The 19,096-nt window shown below is 36.5% G+C and overlaps 1 pseudogene; it reads left to right on the top strand.

Annotated features, from left to right (window-relative positions):
• Positions 1–17,964: 17,964 nt before the first annotated feature.
• LOC124529142 (nucleolar protein of 40 kDa-like) lies at positions 17,965–18,693 on the top strand (annotated as a pseudogene).
• The last annotated feature ends 403 nt before the right edge of the window (positions 18,694–19,096 follow it).

Below are 19,096 nucleotides of genomic sequence, written 5' to 3'. Positions count from 1 at the left end.
GAAAAGAAGAGCTTATTGACATTTTGGATATAGCTCCTTAAAATGAAAGCCCAGTGTGAGGATGGTATTCTTTTCCCAACCATAAACATGGGCATGTTTTTTTTTTTTTCTAGAAAGCGGGATGCCAATGTTAGGAAAACAACAGACAACTCTTTCAGTCATCATCCATATGGTACAGGCCAGCAGTAAAGGGAGATATCTCACAAATTAGCTGCATCCTAATGAACCAGAGTGCTCAATTAACACAAATGATTTATTTAAAAATTAGACACAACACATTTAGAGAGAGAAGCCAATGAAAACACCAGATTTTCAGGAGGTTTTTTTCCTGTCTTTTTTCCTTTCTTTTTCATTTCTTTTATTATTTATTTGTTTGTTTGTGGAGATTTTCAATTTCTTCTTGAATCACTTTCACTAGTTTGGGTGTCTTTCAAGGAATTTGTCCATCTCATTTAGGTTATCTAATTGTCGACATACTATTGTTCTAGTATTCCTTCATATATATGTATATCATATATTTTTTTATGTAAGGTCTACTTACATTTTTTACTTCTGTAAGGTCATTAGTAACATTCTCTTTTCCAATTACTGATTTTACTAATTTGAGTCTTCTTTTTTCTTGATTATTTTACTTTTTCCAATGTTTTATGGTGGAAGGTTAAATTATTAAACTATATCTTTCTTGCTTTTTAATTTAAGCATTCATAGCTACAAACTTCCCTGTAAGCGCTATTTTATCTGCATTTCATTAAGTTTCAGTATGTTGTGTTTACAATGTCATTTATCTCAAAGTATTTCCTAATTTCCTCTTATGATTTCTTTGATACATGGGTTATTTAGGAATGTGTTGTTTAATTTTCATATATTTGTGAATTTCCCAAATTTCATTTTTTATTGAGTTCTAATTTTATTCCATGTGATCAGAGAACATACTTTATATCATTTACATTTACTGAGATATGAACTATCCTGGAAAATGTTCCATGAGCACTTGAGAAGAATGTGTATAGAGAGAATGTTACATGTAGCTGGTGTAAAGTGTTGTTCAAGTCTTCTGTTTCTTTGCTGATCTTATAACTGTTTTATCAAATGTTGAAAGTAAGTTTTGAAGTCTTCAGCTGTTATTGTTGAACGGTCTACTTGCCCTTTCAATTCTGTCAGTTTTGCTTCACATGTTTGGGGCTCTGATATTAGCATATATGTTTATAGTTCTATTGTCTTCTTGGCTTGACACTTTCATTACTACAAAATATCTTTCCTTTCCTCTAGTGAAAATCTTTGTCTTATAGTCTATTCTGTCTGCTATTAGTACAACTGTTCCCATTCCCTTTTGGTTACTGATTGCAAGGTATGCCTTTTTCCATATTTTTATTTTTAATGTATTTGTGTCTTTGAATCTAAAATGTGTCTCTTGTACACAGCTCAGAGTTGGATCATTTTTTAATCTATTAAACTAATATCTTTGCTGAGGTATCTGGGTGCTTCAGTCAGTTAAGTGTTCAAAATCAGCTCAGGTCATGTTCTCACAGTTCATGGGTTTAAGCCCCACATCGGGTTCTATGCTGACAGCTCAGAAGCTGGAGCCTGCTTCGGATTCTGCGTCTCCCTCTCTCTCTGCTCCTCCCCAACACGTGCTCTGTCTCTCTCTCAAAAATAAATAAAGATTAAAAAAATTAAACTAATATCTTTGTTTCAGTTTATGCTTACTCTAATTACTAATAAATTAGAATATATGTCTGTGATTTTGCTATTTATTTCTATATATAGTATATTTTGTTTATTCCTCCATTTTTCCAGTACTACATTCTCTTGTGTTAAGCAGGCATTTTCTACAGTGCAATGTTAATCCCCTTGTTGTGTCTCTAACTATATATTTTTAGTTATTTTCTTAGTGGTTGATCTGGGAATTATAGTTAATATCTTAAAGAAAAAAATCTAGTTCAGATTAATACCAACTTAATTACAGTATTGTACAAAAATTTGGCTCCAATGCAGCTCCATTTTCTTCCCTCTACTTTCTGCTTTTATTGTCATACAAATTACACCTCCCTAGGTTGTATGTGAGTATAAACAGATTTACAATTCTTGCTTTATGCAGTTGTATTTTAAATTAGTCATAGAAGACAGAGAACAAACTAATAGTTGCCAGGGGAAAGGGGAATGGAGGATGGGCAAAATGGGTGAAGGGGAGTGGGAGGTATAGGCACCCAGTTATGAAATGAATATCTTGGAAATAAAATACACAGCATAGAGAATATACTCTATGATACTGTAGTAGTGCAGTGACAGATGGTAGCTACACGTGTGATGAGCATAGCGTAACATACAGAGCCTTTGAATCACTGTGCTGCACATTTGAAACTAATGCAGCATTGTGTGTCAACCATACTCAAGTAAAAATTTTTTAATAAATTAATTAATTATAAAAGGAAACTTCTAAATAAAAATACATTCACACTGTTTTGTCTTCTTTTGTTTTTTAGTTTACTTAGATAGTTACTATTACCAGTACTCTTTATTTCATCATTTGAATTTGAGTTACTATCTAATGGTTTTTCATTTGATATTGAAGCCATCCTTTTATGATTTCCTATGGGGAAGTCTGATAGTAATGAATGCTCTCAGTTTTGCTTATTGATACACGTCTTAATTTCTCCTTCATTTTCGAAGGACAGTTTTGCTAGAGATGGTTTGCAAGAGATCATTTTGAAGAACACTTTTGGTTAACAATCTTTTTCTTCCAGCACTTTGAATGTATCCTCATACTGCCCTCTGGCTTTCATTGTTTCTGATAAGAAATTGGCTGTTAATCTTACAAGGAACCCCTTGCACCTCATGAGATGTTTCTTGCCACTCTCAATATTTTCCCTTTGTCTTTGGCCATTGACAATCTGGTTAGAATTTGTTTGGGTATAAATACCTTTGAGTTTTCATATTTGGTGTTCACTGAGCTTCTTGGATGTGTCAATAAATTTTTCATCAAATTTGAGAAGTTTTTAGTCATAATTTCTTCAAATATCCTTACTTCACCTTTCTCTCTCTCTTCTCTACATCTGGAAATATCATTATGCATATGCCTTATGCTTAATAGTGTTCCCTTGATTTTGAGAATCTGTTTTACTTTACTCTTTTGTCTTTCTGTTTCTAAAACTGGATAATCTCAATTAATTTACCTTCAAATTTACTGATTATTTTTTCTTCCTGTTCAAATCTACCAATTGAGCCTCTCTATCTAGTAAAGCTTTTATTTCAGGTATTGTACTTCTAATTTTTTTTAATGTTTATTTATTTTTGAGAGAGACAGAAACAGAGCAGGGAAGGGTCAGAGAGAGAGGGAGACACAGAATCTGAAGCAGGCTCCAACTCTGAGCTGTCAGCACAGAACCCGATGTGGGCTTGAACCCACGAACTGTGAGATCATGACCTGAGCCGAAGTCAGTCACTCAACCGACTAAACCACCCAGGCACCCTCAGTTATTGTACTTTTAAACTATAGTTTATTTGTGTTTTTATTAATTTCTATCTCTTTATTTGTATTTTCTATTTGTTGACACATCATTCTCAAACTTTCCTTTGATTCTTTAGACATTGTTTCCTTTAGCTATTTGAGCATTTTAAATTTTTTAGTTTTTTTAATGTTTATTCACTTTTTTAATTGTTTAAGTTTACTTATTTATTTTGAGAGAGAGACCGACAGAGCATGAGCAGGGGTGGGGCAGAGAGAGAGAGAGAGAGAGAGAGAGAGAGAGAATCCCAACTAGGATCCACACTGCCAGTGTAAAGCCCAATGTGGGACTCAAGCTTACGAAATCATGAGGTCATGACCTGAACTGAAACCTGAGAATCAGGCGCTTAGCCAACTGAGCCACCCAGGTGCCCCATAATGTTTATTCATTTTTGAGAGACAGAGAGAGACACAGCACGAGCAGGGAAGAGGCAGAGAAAGAGGGAGACACAAAGTCCAAAGCAGACTTCAGGCTCTGGGCTGTCAGCACAAAGCCCAACGCGGGGCTCCAACTCACGAACCGCAAGATCATGACCTGAGCCAAAGTTGGACACTTAACCGACGGAGCCACCCAGGCACCCCTATTTGAGCATTTTTTAAATAACTGATTTAAAGTATTTGTCTAATAAGTTCAATATCTGGGCTTCCACAGGGACAGTTCTAGGTATGGGACATACTTTCATATTTCTTTGTATATCTCATAACTTTTGTTGAAACCCAGACACTTTAAATAATATAATGTGACAACTTGGGAAATTAACCCATCCCCAGAGTTTGCTGATGTTGCTGTTTGTTATTCTTACTATTATTGACCTTTCTGAACTAATTCTTTAAATTGTATATTTTGTGTCATATCACTAAAGTTTCTGTTCAGTTATCTTAGTGGCCAGCGAATGATTGAACAAAGATTTCCTTAAATGTATGGAAACAGTAACTCCTCCAATCCCTTCTGAAGGGCTATGTGTGTACTTGAGGCTGTCTTCAACACTAGGAATTTACAACTCTATCTTAGCCTTTGCTTTGTGCATACACAGAGCCTCAAGGTGAGCCAGAGATGAGAGCTGCTATGGCCTGAATATTTGTGCCCCCTCTAAAATTTACATATTGAAATCCTAACCTAGTGATATTATCAGCACTTGGGGCCTTTGGGAAATTATTAGGTTGTGCAGAAAGGGCCCTCATGAATGGAATTAATGTTTCTATAAAACTTCTGAGAGAGATCCCTGGCCTCTTCCATTATGTGAGGACAAAATGAGATGATGCCTTCTATGTGGAAGTGGCCTTCATCAGACATTGAATCTATAGGTGCCATGATCTTGAACTTTACAGCTTTTAGAACTGTGAGAAATAAATGTTTATTGTTTATAAGCCATTCAGTTTTATGGTAATTTTATTATACTAGTCCACACAAACTAAGACAGGTGTTTAGGTCCTTCTCAGATTTCTTCTTAGCATATACACAGCTCTGGGCATTTAAACAGCCCTAAGCATGCATGTGACCTTCCACATCCCCAGGAATATGTCAGGTCTTTTCAAAGCCACTATAGACATCTCATTTTCAGATTTTTTTAAAGTTCTTTGGTTAGCCTATTGTTGGCTCCAACTGTTAACCACCATCTCAGGCAGTCAAAATATTTAACAATTGCCTCTAATTGTTTTTGACAGATGCCCCAGGAAAAAGGCTGTTCTCACTAGGTGAGCTACAAGTCACATTAAGTAAAAACAGCCTTGTCAGCAAGAAACATCTGACAGGTAAAATAATGATAATTCTCTTGGAATGGGTCTTCGGAGGAGCTCAAGCCCCACTGTGCACTTCCAAATGCTGCCAGGTTGCTGATTTTCACCATTATTACGGGCTGTTGGTTTTTAAGGTTACCATAAATCTTAGCAGGAGGGCATGGGAATAGGGGAAGTTAAAATTCCAGAATAATTACTTTTTTAATTGCAATTCAGCTGTTTTTACAGATTCCAGCAAGCCTTTGGTTAATTTCCAAAGTTCTATAAAACATTCTGACAATTTCTGCCATTGTTCTCACTTTACGGAGGGAAGAATATTCAGAAGTCCTTACTCCACATTTTTGATTACATCTTTTTATTTGATTTAGGTACGTTTTGTTTTATAATGTCCTCATGAATGACATAAAATTACACAAACTTCAGTTTACTCTGTTGTTAGGATCTACTCTACAATTAAACACAATAATAATTATCACAATAGTGAATGTACCATGCATAGCTGTAAATCTTTTATATGTAGTCTTTTATTTATTTATTTTTAAAATTTTTTTAATATTTATTTATTTTTGAGAAACAGAGAGAGACAGAGCACGAGCCAAGGAGGGGCAGAAAGAGAGGGAAACAGAACCCAAAGCAGGCTCCAGGCTCTGAGCTGTCAGGACACAGGCCAATGTGGGGCTCGAAATCACAAACCGTGAGATCATGACCTGTGCAGAAGTTGGACGCTTAACTGACTGAGCCACTCAGGTGCCCTGTATGTAGTACGTCTTTTAAAACAGTGATTCAACAGGTTAAGGTATTAGAATCTTTTTTAACAAATGTAGAAACCAAAACATAGGTAACTTCCTCATCACCACACAGCAAGCTGTAATCAGAAATTAAACACAAGAAAGCCTTTACTTTAGAGTACATGTTCTGTGTGTATATACACCACATCTTCTTTATACATTCATCAGTCGATGGACATTTGGGCTCTTTATTACTCAGCGATCAAAAAGAATGAAATCTTACCATTTGCAACAATGTGGACAGAACAAGAGCGTATTATGCTAAGTGAAATAAGTCAGAGAAAGACAGATATCATATGATTTCATTCGTAAGTTGAATTTAAGAAACAAAACAGATGAACATAGGGGAAGAGAAGCAAACAAGATAAAAACAGAGAGGGAGACAAACTATAAGAGACTCTTAAATACAGAAAACAAACTGAGGGTTGCTAGAGGGGTGTCAGGTAGGGGTATGGCCTGAATGGGCGACGGGCAATTAGGAGGGCATGTGTTGAGATGAGTACTTGGATGGTATATGTAAGTAATAAATCACTAACTTCTATTCCTGAAATCATTATTACACTATATGTTAACTACCTTGGATTTAATTAAAAAATAAATAAAATAAAATTATTTTCCTTAAATAAAAAACAAAAGTACATGTTCTTATGCATGCCACTGCAGACTAAAAATGGAAGCTTGGAAAAATGTCTAGATAAAGTTATCTGGTTTTTCTACATACAACAGTTTTTTTTGTTCCTAGTCTTTTCCTAGAAGACTAATACAAATGGAGAGGAAACTTTTTTTATTTACAAGTTGGTTTGGGCAACTACTCTCAGGTATTTCGATAAAAGGAAATTTCCACACTACCTTTAAGAAAATAGTGCATCACTAAGGACAAAAATAACAATGCATTAGGGCATCCCCGGTCACCAGGACAATTTGCAGTACCACTTTGTTGACTAATCATCAGTATTTAGAAGTAGCTACAGAATAAGGAAAATACAAACCTTTGCTTTACATGTTACTGATTGTTTACGCTCAGATTTTCAGTTTGATTCTTTTAACAACCCTATGACATATAATCTATTTTTTCAGAAAATAATAAAAAACCCTCTAATCACTTAGGTAACTTCTTGAAAATAAAATATTCTATTTTTACTATGTGCCAGGTAATGTTCCATGCATCTTACACTCATTGACATTTTTCTCCTCACAACATCCAGTGAGATAAGTATGATTAGAATCACTCCCATTTTACAGATAAGAAAACTCAGGCAGAGAGAAGTTAAGTCACTTGCCCAAGGTTAAGTAGTAGAGCTGAGATTTGACAACTAAGGTTTCTAGCCATAGAAACTGAAGTACCATGACAATAAAATAGACAATACTGCAAGGCCGCATCTTTCGTACCACAAAGTACCACATATAAAATGTCAGAATAATACCATGTGTGTTCACTCTTATGTGGATCCTGAGAAACTTAACAGAAACCCACGGGGGAGGGGAAGGAAAAAAAAAGAGGTTAGAGTGGGAGAGAGCCAAAGCATAAGAGACTCTTAAAAACTGAGAACAAACTGAGGGTTGATGGGGAGTGGGAGGGAGGGGAGGGTGGGTGATGGGCATTGAAGAGGGCATCTTTTGGGATGAGCACTGGGTGTTGTATGGAAACCAATTTGACAATAAACTTCATATATTGAAAAAAATAAAAAATAAAAAATAAAAAAATAAAATATCAGAATATTAAATTATAAAATGAAATCACTGCAATAAAATTAGTTTTGTGTCAGTATATTCTTCACTTCTGTCTTGACTGAGTAATGCACTTTACATTGAAATTAAGGAAACACCGTAAGCAGACTTTAAAGCCCTATAAAACTTCCCATTATCCTGGAATTACTTCTACAAAGGACATGGGTTTTGGTCATTTTCTATAATTCAGGAACAAAACTTTCCATGCATAAGAGAGAAACTCAGGCACAAAGAGGGTAAAAGACTTTCCCAAGGTCACCTGGAAATTCAGCCTCTGGAGAAAAGCTAGGAATAGAACTGAATTACACAGTACATTCTTCACCCAGTTCTTCCCACACATTTCCTGCTACAGTAACTCACTTCATAAACGGTTTCTGATGCCCGGCTGTGCTGCCGCCACTGAGCTGACTTACGCCAAATTCTGGAGCTTTGTCACAGCACAGGGAAGTACAAACCAAATTCATGCCGCTGATGAGATCATCCAACATGAAGCACAGATTTACCATAACAGAAGAATACGTGATTCATTTTAAGTCAACCAGAATGTGGGAGAATGCTGTTCTCTTCCTGGTAACCCCACCTGTGGACATGGAGATTGCCTGGAAGTCATTTCACTTCAGTTGACAGTTTTGGCTTTAAAATTAGAGTAGTTTTTCACTTCCCAGACTGATACTTTATATATCTGAAGCATTCTAGTCCCTGTCTGTAGCTATTTTGACTTTTCATTTAAATTATGAAATATTTCAATCTCACCTGAAGTTTTTTTAAATACATTGTCAAATTGGTTTCTATACAACACCCAGTGTTCATCCCAGCAAGTCTCTTCTTCAATGCCCATCACCCAATTTCCCCTCTCCCTTACCCCCTATCAACACTCAGTTTGTTCTCTGTATTTAAGAGGCTTGTATGGTTTGCCTCCCTCCCTCTGTTTGTAACTTTTTCCCCCTCCCCTCCCCCATGGTCTTCTGTTAAGTTCCTCAAGATCCACATATGAGAGAAAACATATGGTATCTGTCTTTCTCTGACTGACTTATTTCACTTAGCATAATACCTTCCAGTTCCATCCACATTGCTGCAAATGGCCAGATTTCATTCTTTCTCATTGCCAAGTAGTATTCCATTGTATATCACCTGAAGTTTTAATATCGTTTTGCTCTGTGGGAAAGGTGACCTTTAGAAACCTCCATCATTAATCCTACCAACTTCTGATCTCAATTCCATCTCCACTCAACTCTTAGGTTCTGGGTTAACTAGGCATTAAGCAGTATTATTTCTGTGCTGACTTAGTCAGTGATTTTTTTTTTTATCATTTCATGTAAGTTTCTTCAGAATTCTATTTTGATTCCCTGATTCCTTTGCATATGACTTCTTTGAATTTAATGTCCTTCTAACCATTATTTACCCAGAAAGTCAGTCAGTCTTTAAATTTCAACCGAGAAGGTCCTTCCTCTATAGATGCATTCCTGAACTTCCAGCCTCTGTATGCCCCTGGACTTTGCACAGCCCTTTATAACTGCACTTTCACATCATTTATTTACCTGTACCTTCCAAATGAGACAAGAATTCCTCTGAGGGAGAAGACTGTGATCCACTCAGCACATATCTAACGGGTTCTGATGAAGACAAAGTGTCCAATATGTAGTTTTGAATTTATAAATGAGTGAAACTTATTTAAAAAGTCGTTAATTTAGTATAACAAAGTTTTTGCTGAGCCTGATTTTGTAAAAAGTCTGAATTATAGGATATTTTATAAAACAGCAAGTATATTTAAGCGAATATTTCTATTAGCTTCAAATATAGTAAATATTTTTTTAAGTTTATTTATTTTGAGGGGGGAGGGACAGAGAGAGAGGAAGAAAGGATCCCAAGCAGACTCCACAGCACAGAGCCCAATGTGGGGCTTGAACTCACAAACCATGAGATCATGACCTGAGCTGAAGTTGGATGCTTAACCAACTGAATGACCCAGGTGTCCCTTAAATATAGTAAATATTATAAGATAAAACTAAGGCCACCTAATCAGCAATATGCAGGAAAATTTCTAACAAGTCACAATTCATATACATTACAAACTACCAGGTCAGTAATGCAAAAGTCATTTTATATAGAAAAAAAAAAAAAAAAGAAGTTGCTGATCCCTAATGGGAGATACATAGGCATAGAATCCTTGATTTCCTGAGACATGTAGCTTTAAAATCTATTCATGTTACTTGCATTCCAAAACCTTAATGGTTGGTGAGCAAGCAATTATTTAAATTAAAAATTTTTTTTAATGTTTATTCATTTTTGAGAAAGAGAGAGAGAGAGGCGGAGCGTGAGCAGGGGAGGGGCAAAGAGAGAGGGAGACACTGAATCTGAAGCAGGCTACAGGCTCTGAGCTGTCAGCACAGAGCCTGATGCGAGGCTCCAACCCATGAACCCTGAGATCATGACCTGAGCTGAAGTTGGATGCTTAACCAACTGAGCCACCCAGGCGCCCCTAAATATTTTTATTCAAGAGGTGTTATAGATTTTCACAACAAGAATCATATTCATGAAAAAAAACTTCCATGTGAAGGGAATTTACTACAATTCTCTTTCACGATTCGATATGGTCTAGTGCTATGTTCTGTATGGTGAGGGCATTTCTAAATTGAAGGGAAAGCAAGAAGTTGTATATAAGCTCATTTGACCCCATAAAGGATTTAAAAAATGTTTAGTGTCAGCTGCAAATCTGTTTGAGATGCTCAGCTTTTTAGAGAATCAATTCTAGTAAGGGGTTAGAGAAAAAGAAGAAAGAAAGAAAGAAAGAAAGAAAGAAAGAAAGAAAGAAAAGATAAAAGCAAAATGTGAAATAATCTATTGCCATCATTAATTTCAGACTGGCCAAGTCACTGACAAAGTTGCCCAAGTATTTGAAGAGTCTTAACGTGACAAGCAAAATGATGCAGTTCTGAAAGACAGTGTCATCTCATATGAATTTGATTTGCTTTTGGGGGAGTGCCTGTATATTGCTGTTCAGGATCCTAGAAAAGAGTAAACATACCTAAACCTACATGGAAGAGATCATTCACCTCACCTAGGTAAGTAATTTACTTGATGGAATAGATTTTTCATCTTTTCACTAAACACACATCTTTTCACTAAACACGTCTTCTGTTTTGCATGGTTTCTTCAGTAGTTGGTTACCAGCACATGAAAAAATAAATTATATTCTATGTATTTATAATACATATTCAAAATAACCCACCAGAATACCCCTGAGCATATTTAAAAGAGAAAGATACAAAATCACATATAAACAGGGAGGAAGTACTAGATTTTTTGTCCTTTTCATTTTACATAAGAAGCTTATGTAATGTTTTTGAAATTATGTAACATCAGCTACCACCTAATCTGGTTTTCTTAGTATCTACTCTGCTTTGAGCATTTAGTATATTTTTGTATTTTTCTCTCTTTTCCTCATATTTACTGTGTCTTTATTACATGTATATTTTAACCTATAATTATGAGTTTGTATTACATGTGTATGCCTACAAGCTGTTGGCAATAGATGTTTTTTAATAAGTTAAAATAATAAATAAAATGTGTTCTTACTTTTGCTGACTCTTCTGATCTCATTTTCTGCAATCGCAACTTTTATTATTACTAATATTAATAATAATAACTGCTTTCTCCCTCACTCCAAGAAAGTAATAATAATGTGAATGTTGTATCATATTTTCAAAAATCCAGAAACATGGTTGAAATAAGTGAACAATTCAAATGTAATCTTGATGAACAGTTCCTTCAAGTCTAAAATCTCTTTGGAAATAAGAATGAATTATATGTCAATGTAGAAGCAATTATTGTCCTTTTTTCTTTATCTTACAGAATTTTTGAATATAAACCCAAACTCTCTTTCTTTGCTGTTATGAAGACATGGATTTTATCTTCATGCACAAGGAATATGGCAATAACACACTATATATGTAACTCATTGCACATTATTAATCTCTGCTCAAATCTCACCCTTTTCCAAGTAATCTTTCCACTTTAAAATCTCATTATTCATTTGTATAACTCTAGCAATTCATTTATATAGCTATAGTAATAGCCTAACCTCTGTATGCTTATACACATATGCTTACATCACTATAGATTTCATTAGAATTTGGGACTAGGGGCATAAAGAGTCTTTTACACCTCTTATATTTATATCTTTCTTAACACAGCTCCTATGAATTTATTTTATGATTCCTTTTTTTTTAATGTTTATTTATTTTTGAAAGAGGGGAAGAGACAGAGTGCAAGCAGGAAGCGGGGGATGGGCAGAAAGAGAGGGAGACACTGAATCCAAAGCAGGCTCTGGGCTCTAAGCTGTCAGCACTAAGCCCGATGTGGGGCTTGAAATCATGAACCGTGAGATCATGACCTGAGCCAAAGTTGGAAGCTTAACCTACTGACCCACCCAGTCACCCCTAATTTCTTAATGTAGAACCATAGCTTTTTTCTAAATTATGAGAGCACTTTTATGACTTTAATTTTTTGGTTCTTCATCTACCTCACCTAGAAGGCAGAGACAGTGACTAATATTTTCTTAACAGTTAAGCAACTCCCTACCTCGGAGCTGATTAATCTGAGCTGCATATATGGAGATATTTATCTGACTGAATGAGAGAGTTTCCATAAACAGAGCAGCCTCACCTTTGTTTTATCAAAAATACTGCCATTTGGGCAGAAGGGAGTGGTGAGCAATGGAACGACTGAAATAGTTGGCAACAAACATTGTCTGCCGCTGGCGGAGGAGCCCAAGGATAAGTACTCAGGTGCCTTCAGCCAGACAAAAGCTGAAGGGGAGAGGAGTTGTGACAACTGAATCCCTCATGTCAGTTATTATTTTTGCAGCTACCCTCAAAACCATGAGTGTATAAATAACTCATATTTATCAAATCTATATTCTAAATCATATACAAAAATCAGTTTCTCTCTCCTCCCTCATAATTCAAATGCTCCTGCAATGTCAACCTTCATATGCATAAATATTATCTTAGTAAAGTTCGACAGCACAGTGAACTGTATTTAATAGTACGTTTCCTGGGGTCACCTGGGTGGCTCAGTTGATTAAGCTTCTGACTCTTGTTTTGACTCAGGTCATGGCTCACAGTTCATGAGTTTGAGCCCTGTGTCGGGCTCTGTACTGATGGCACAGAGCCTACTTGGGATTCTCTCCCTCGCTCTCTCTCTGCCCCTTCCCCACTTGCTCGCTCGCTCTCTCTCTCTCAAAATAAATAAATAAACATTTAAAAATTTTAAAAATAGTTTGTTTTCTATTAATTTCTATTTTATTTTTATTTATATATTTTGACAGACAGAGCACGTGAGATCATGACCTGAGCCAAAACCAAGAGTCAGAAGCTTAACTGACTGAGCCATCCAGGTGCCCTGTTAATTTCCATTTTTAGCAAATGGTAACTCTTCATCAATTTTGTGAATGCTATAACCTAAAGTGTGTATATAAGAGAATACAGACTTGAAGAGAATTGATTTATGGCTCAGGCATGAGGAGGTCTCAGCAGCCAGCCAAATGTACAACGGATGGCAGCTTTGAGGCCTCACATGGCAAAGGAGATTGTCACAGGTCACTACGTAAAGTGGCCATACACAGACACACAGAACACTGGCATCTGAATATTTACCCTCTAGGCAAGATGAATCTGAGGTATTTTCCCTGGAATATTTAAAGTGCAGATGGTCATAGTAGAAATTGGCACAGGACTGAAAATAGGACTTAATTGACAGTCAGCCTTTAAGATTGTCAAACACTCAGACTTCCTTGCCCATCTCACAGGCCAAATTCTAATAGCCAGGCAGGCCTTAAGCACTTAGCCAGAGTTTCCAACATTTCTCTTCAGAGGAACTTAATAGGAACAGAGAAAAGATCTCCAAACCTCTGGCTGTATCTACCTAAATGGAATCTTGTTTGTCACAAGGCTTCACTCAGGTACCTGATCCCTTTCTTAATGTCTCACATTTAAACATAAGGAAAATTAAGAATAACCACTATTTGAGGAGAGTTTTTAACTAAAGAGAGAGCCTAAATAATAAAGGAACAAATGAAGTCATGGAGGGAAGTTGAGTGAGAAAGATATTCCTTCCAAAAACAAGAACAAGTTGCTATGTCTATTAGTTTTCTCTTGCTGTGTAATAAATTACCACAAACCTTCATTTTAATACAACACAAGTTTATTATCTTACAGTATCTCTGCTCAGGCCCTTGCAAGGCAGCAGTCAGGTGTATTCCAGGTCAGGGTTCTCATTTGAAGCTCAGACTCCACTTCCACTAACTGGTTGGTGAAAAGAATTCACTGCCTTGTGGTTTATAGGACAGAGATCCCTGATTTTTTTTTTTCAGCCATAGGCCAGGAACTACTCTCATTTCCTGGAGAGCACCCGAAAGTTCCTTGCCAGGTGGCCTCCATAACCTGCTTACAACATGAATGTTACTTGCCTCTAGACCAACAAGAATACAGCTCTCTGATTTCTTCTACCACTAACCAATGGGTTCTCTCTGAAGGACTCAACTGATTACCTCAAGCCTATCCACTACAAATTTTCCTTTTAATTAAGTCAAAGTCTACTGATCAATAACTTAATTACTTATTCAAAATCCTTTCTTTCATGACATGTGCTATAGTAAAGAAAACAATATACCATCATAATCATAGTTTCCTCCTTCATTCAAGAGGACTTAATTATTTAAAGTGTGTACATGAGAAGCCAAGAATTTTGGAGGCCATCTTAGAAATCTGCCCACCATACCTTGGAAAATAAAAATATCAGAAACCAAGAAATAACTCTTTATAACATAAAATATAATTGCTGAAAAAAATGCAATAGAAACATTGAAACACAATATTAAGGAAATAGAATATGCAGAAAGAGAGAAGGAAGAGAGAGAAAGAGAAAGAACACAGAAAACTATGAGCAGAAATTAAGAAAATTAGAAATATGATGTAAAAATGTAATATTCAACAAATTAGAGTTCTATAGAGAATAAATAAAATTCAAAGGAAGAGAGTATTAAAGAAAGAAACCAGGAGAATTTTTATGAAATACAAAACATTTATTTCTAATTGAAAACACCTACCAGCACCCAGGAAAAACAATAAAAACAGATCCATACTAGAGCACACATTATAAGGTTTTAGTAGGAAATAGAAAACTCTAAAGTCTGGAGATTTAAAAGAAACAAGTCATGAACAAATGAACAAGACAGATATTTCTCACAAGGAGCACTAAATGTTAAATGGCATTGGAATGGGGTGGCTGGTTGGCTCAGTGGGTTAAGCATTTGACTTTGGTTCAGGTAATGATCTCATGGTTCAGGAGTTCTAGCCCCACATCCGGCTTTGTGCTGACAGCTCCGACCCTGCAGCCTGGAGTCTGGAGTCTGGTTCCAATTCTGTGTCTCCCTCTCTCTCTGCTCCACCCCCTCTTGCACTCCCTCTCTCTCTCTCTCTCTCTCAAAAATGAAGAAACACTAAAAAGAAGTAATGAAAATAAATGACATTGGAGCAAGTTCTTTAATATTCTGAGGGAAAATGCTTTTCAAATGGAAACTCTACCCATTCAAACCCTCATCACATGTGAGGATAGAAGAACACCAGACATTTTCATATGTGCCAAATTTCCACACATTTACCTCCCATGACACCTTTCTTTCTTGAGAAGTCCTGAAAAACATTCTTCAGCAAATTCATGAGTAAATCAAGAAGAGAAAGACGGGATTCAGGAAATGTAGGATCAAATCAGGAAGACAGTAAAGAGAGGCCTCAATGTGACACCTTTGAAACTGCTGGAAACAATACAGACTATGGGGAATGAATAGAGAGCTACAAAGGGAAAGGTATAAATTAAAAATATTGAGACAGCAAAGTGGGCATCTGGGAAGTAGGGCAATTACTGTACAAGAGAAAAACCTCCCAAGTGAGGGTTTGCCACATGGTGCCACATGGAGACTCTGGTGGAGTGGTATTTGCATAAACATTGATGAAAGCAATGATCATTGGTTTAGTATCAGTGTTGGAAGGGATAAAGTTGAGAGAAATGAAGGAGTGGTGGGGACATTTAAAAAGCTAAATTTTCCTTTTTACTGCAGAAATTTGAACGGTATAATCTAAAAGTCACCAATCCAAAAAAATTATTCTTAAAAGAATATATTTTAGAAAAATATCAAAAGAAACTACTGAATTAAGATTTGCCCTCTACAAAAGGGCATAGGATGGGAACTGCTCTTTCCCATTATTAGCTTTCTATTACTATTTGATTTGTTCTAGTAATGTGCTATTACATTTTTTAACTTCTTAACCATATAAAAACATCATCTGCAGTTGTTTGTTGGGTCATAATTGAGTTTCAGATTTTTTTTTAGAAAAAAACAATATTGCAGTGTTTTATTGATAAACACAGAAAGCTAAGCTTTTAACATGTGTGTATAACTTTACCCTCCTGTAGCATTTACCCTCCCCAAAAACTAACAAATTGAAACTTCTTGATTTGTTTTTCTGGTGATAATTATTGTCTTTAAGTATTTTGATTAACTGTATTAAATAATGCCAACTTTTGTAGCTTGGGTGGTACTAAAGCATTTTCACTTTTATGATGTTAGTTATCCTTCCAATAATCCTGTGATAAAAGCAGAGTAAATACTCATTAAATATTCATAATAATTATTAATATTACATATTCATTCTATTTTATACATTAGGTTCATAGAGTTAAGTACATACTCAGAATCATGTCTTTTCTTGGAAACAATATTCTAACAGCATAGTGTATTGCTCATCACACCACACTGTTTCCTGTGTTTTAGGATATAATACTTGTTTTTACTTTGTAATTTCCTGACCCAGTCCCATTTTGATAATCATGGTATTTTGTTTATCTAAGTGACGTTTTTTATTTCAAATATACCACTATGCATATCCACCCAATGTCATTGTGAAAGGCAATTTCCTTGTTTTTGTATAATTGTAGATAGAAAATAGGCTTTTAAATATACATATATACTAATAATGCATTTACAATTTTAAACTTTGTGCAAAAAAAGTGCATGGATCTATTATTTATTTATTTATTCTACAGAGATATACTGCATGCCTCTTAAAAGAAATGCAAACACCAAAAGGATCCACATATGAATATCAAGAAAATAGGAGGTGAGCATTAGCTAACTAGACATTCCTTCACTCTTTCCATGCTTCTTTTCAGAAAACAACCACACCTCTCATTCTGTCCTTAGGACATTACAAGAGACTTGTACTGAGACCTATTGGTTCTGCCTTTAGAGAACCACCAGATAACGAGATTTCTTTTGGAGTCATTTTATCTTTTCAAATGAACCCAGACATCAGCTAAGAAAGGAGGGAGATGAAAAGTAGACTCCAGTTAGCGAAGAGAAAAGATGATGACTCCAGCAGAAAGGAAAAGTACTTCACTCCTTCTCAGGCAAAATCAGTGAGGGTTTGGGATGGTCATAAAGGCATCCTAGCATCACACAGGCAACCAAACAGCAAGTACATAGTGATTCCAAGATGGATCCCAGAAGAACAATTCCATTTATCGCATGAGAACTTTAGGGAGCCAAAACACCACACAAGTCTGTACAGGAAGCTTCCCCACATCCTTAGGCCCTGTAAACTGCTTTTCAGATACAAAATACATATATATCCAAAATTTGGCACCATAGATCAAGTTGGCTTGCCAATTTCATAAAGAACAGATGAATTGATGTTGTTTTACTTTAATTAAATGTATTTAATATAACTCTGGCAATAATTCCTGTCCAGTGTCTCAGCTACTTCCAGTAGTGCCAAGGAAAAGGAGATATGCCAACACAGCCATATTCTATAAAGCTGGTTACTTAGAAAATAGTTACAAACAACAACAAAAAACTGCAATGACACAAATCCTATTGAGAAAACTTTGTTCATCTATCTGTTTAACAAACATTTATTGAGTACTGCTGAATTGTCAAATAAAAGCGCCAAATAAGGCCTGGGTTTTGGCATTTCATGCAGTGTTGCGGCCAGGAGACTGGGAGTTGACACAGACACTTGAATTACTTGAAGCAGAAGAGAAATGGAGGAGCCATAGAACATTAAAGATGAGGAGGACCCGAGACCACAGAGAACTTGCCTGCTCTCCACACTATTTTACAAGAAGAGGTTGCTATGGCAACAGACTATGAACACTTTCTCAAAATCCCACGCTGTGGGAAGCAAGATCTGTTCCATCAAACTCACATGTCATCCTGTCCTGCCCATCCATGTCATCATGTCACATATCTCCAGCCCTCTAAGATAGTAGATGTCAGAGAAAAGGTGTGCATGAAGCTTATTGGCTGAGAGATGAAAATGATAGAATAAAAGTATCCCTCTCCATGAAAGCTGTTAACCAAGGGACTGAGAAAGACCTCAATCCCAGCAATGCTATCACTGAGCAAGAAGAGAGACAGAGGTGGCCCTTCCATGATTCCGTGGGACAGATCATCTTCAAGGGTGTCCTGAACACCACCTGCAAGAAGTGTGGCTATAAAGACCACTTTGCAAAGGATTGGTTTGTGCAACAAGGAAGGACCAAACATTCTCTGATACCTGATGAGGAAGAGGAAAAGGAAGAGGCAAAGTCAGCAGAGTTTGAGAAGTGTGACCCCATGAGGAATTCTTCTAGAAAAATAAAGAAACTCCTTAGTTTCCTTCACTCAGTGAGACCTGTCCTCAGTTTGCAGAGTAACAGGGACTAACTCCTGTGGCTGCTGGAAAAGAAGAAAAAGAAACATAGACAAGAAGTCATCCTACTGACAGTTCAGACTCTGAGAGTGATATAAGCAAGAGGGCAAGGCACACATCAAAAGCCAGCAAGGCAGTGAAGAAGAACAAGAAGAAGAAAGAGAAGCAGCAGCACAAGGTGTGAGAGTGGAAAGAGTAGAGGGAATTGTTGAGAGAAGAAGGAACAAGGAGCCTTGTTCCTTGAAGCCCTGGCTCCTGGAAAGACCCAATAGTGAGAATATGGTCACTCACCCCATTGACTTCTCTCCCATGGGAGATGGCTTCTCCTCTTGGAGCAAGTAGTTTGGGAAGTAGATGTCAAAAGCATCTGTCTGAATTTATCATTTATCATCTTAATTTATCATTCCTGGTCTCTTTGCAAGTGACCACTGGATCCCATCCATTCATTCACTCAATCCCTTCATTCAGGAGGAGGTCCTATTACCCTCTCCAGCTGCCACTGCCAGAGCCAGATTCCTGTACAGAAGTCCATGCTAGAGCCACAGGTACTGCTGTGCAGGCAAGTCTGGCTGTAGCTGGAGAACAGT

Source organism: Lynx rufus, unplaced genomic scaffold, assembly GCF_022079265.1.
Source record: "Lynx rufus isolate CCGP_SWC_20201006 ecotype Redwood Valley unplaced genomic scaffold, mLynRuf1.p SCAF_6, whole genome shotgun sequence".
NCBI lineage: Eukaryota > Metazoa > Chordata > Mammalia > Carnivora > Felidae > Lynx > Lynx rufus.
The sequence above is the reverse complement of the archived record's forward strand: the minus strand, read 5'-3'. Positions and strand labels throughout refer to the sequence as shown.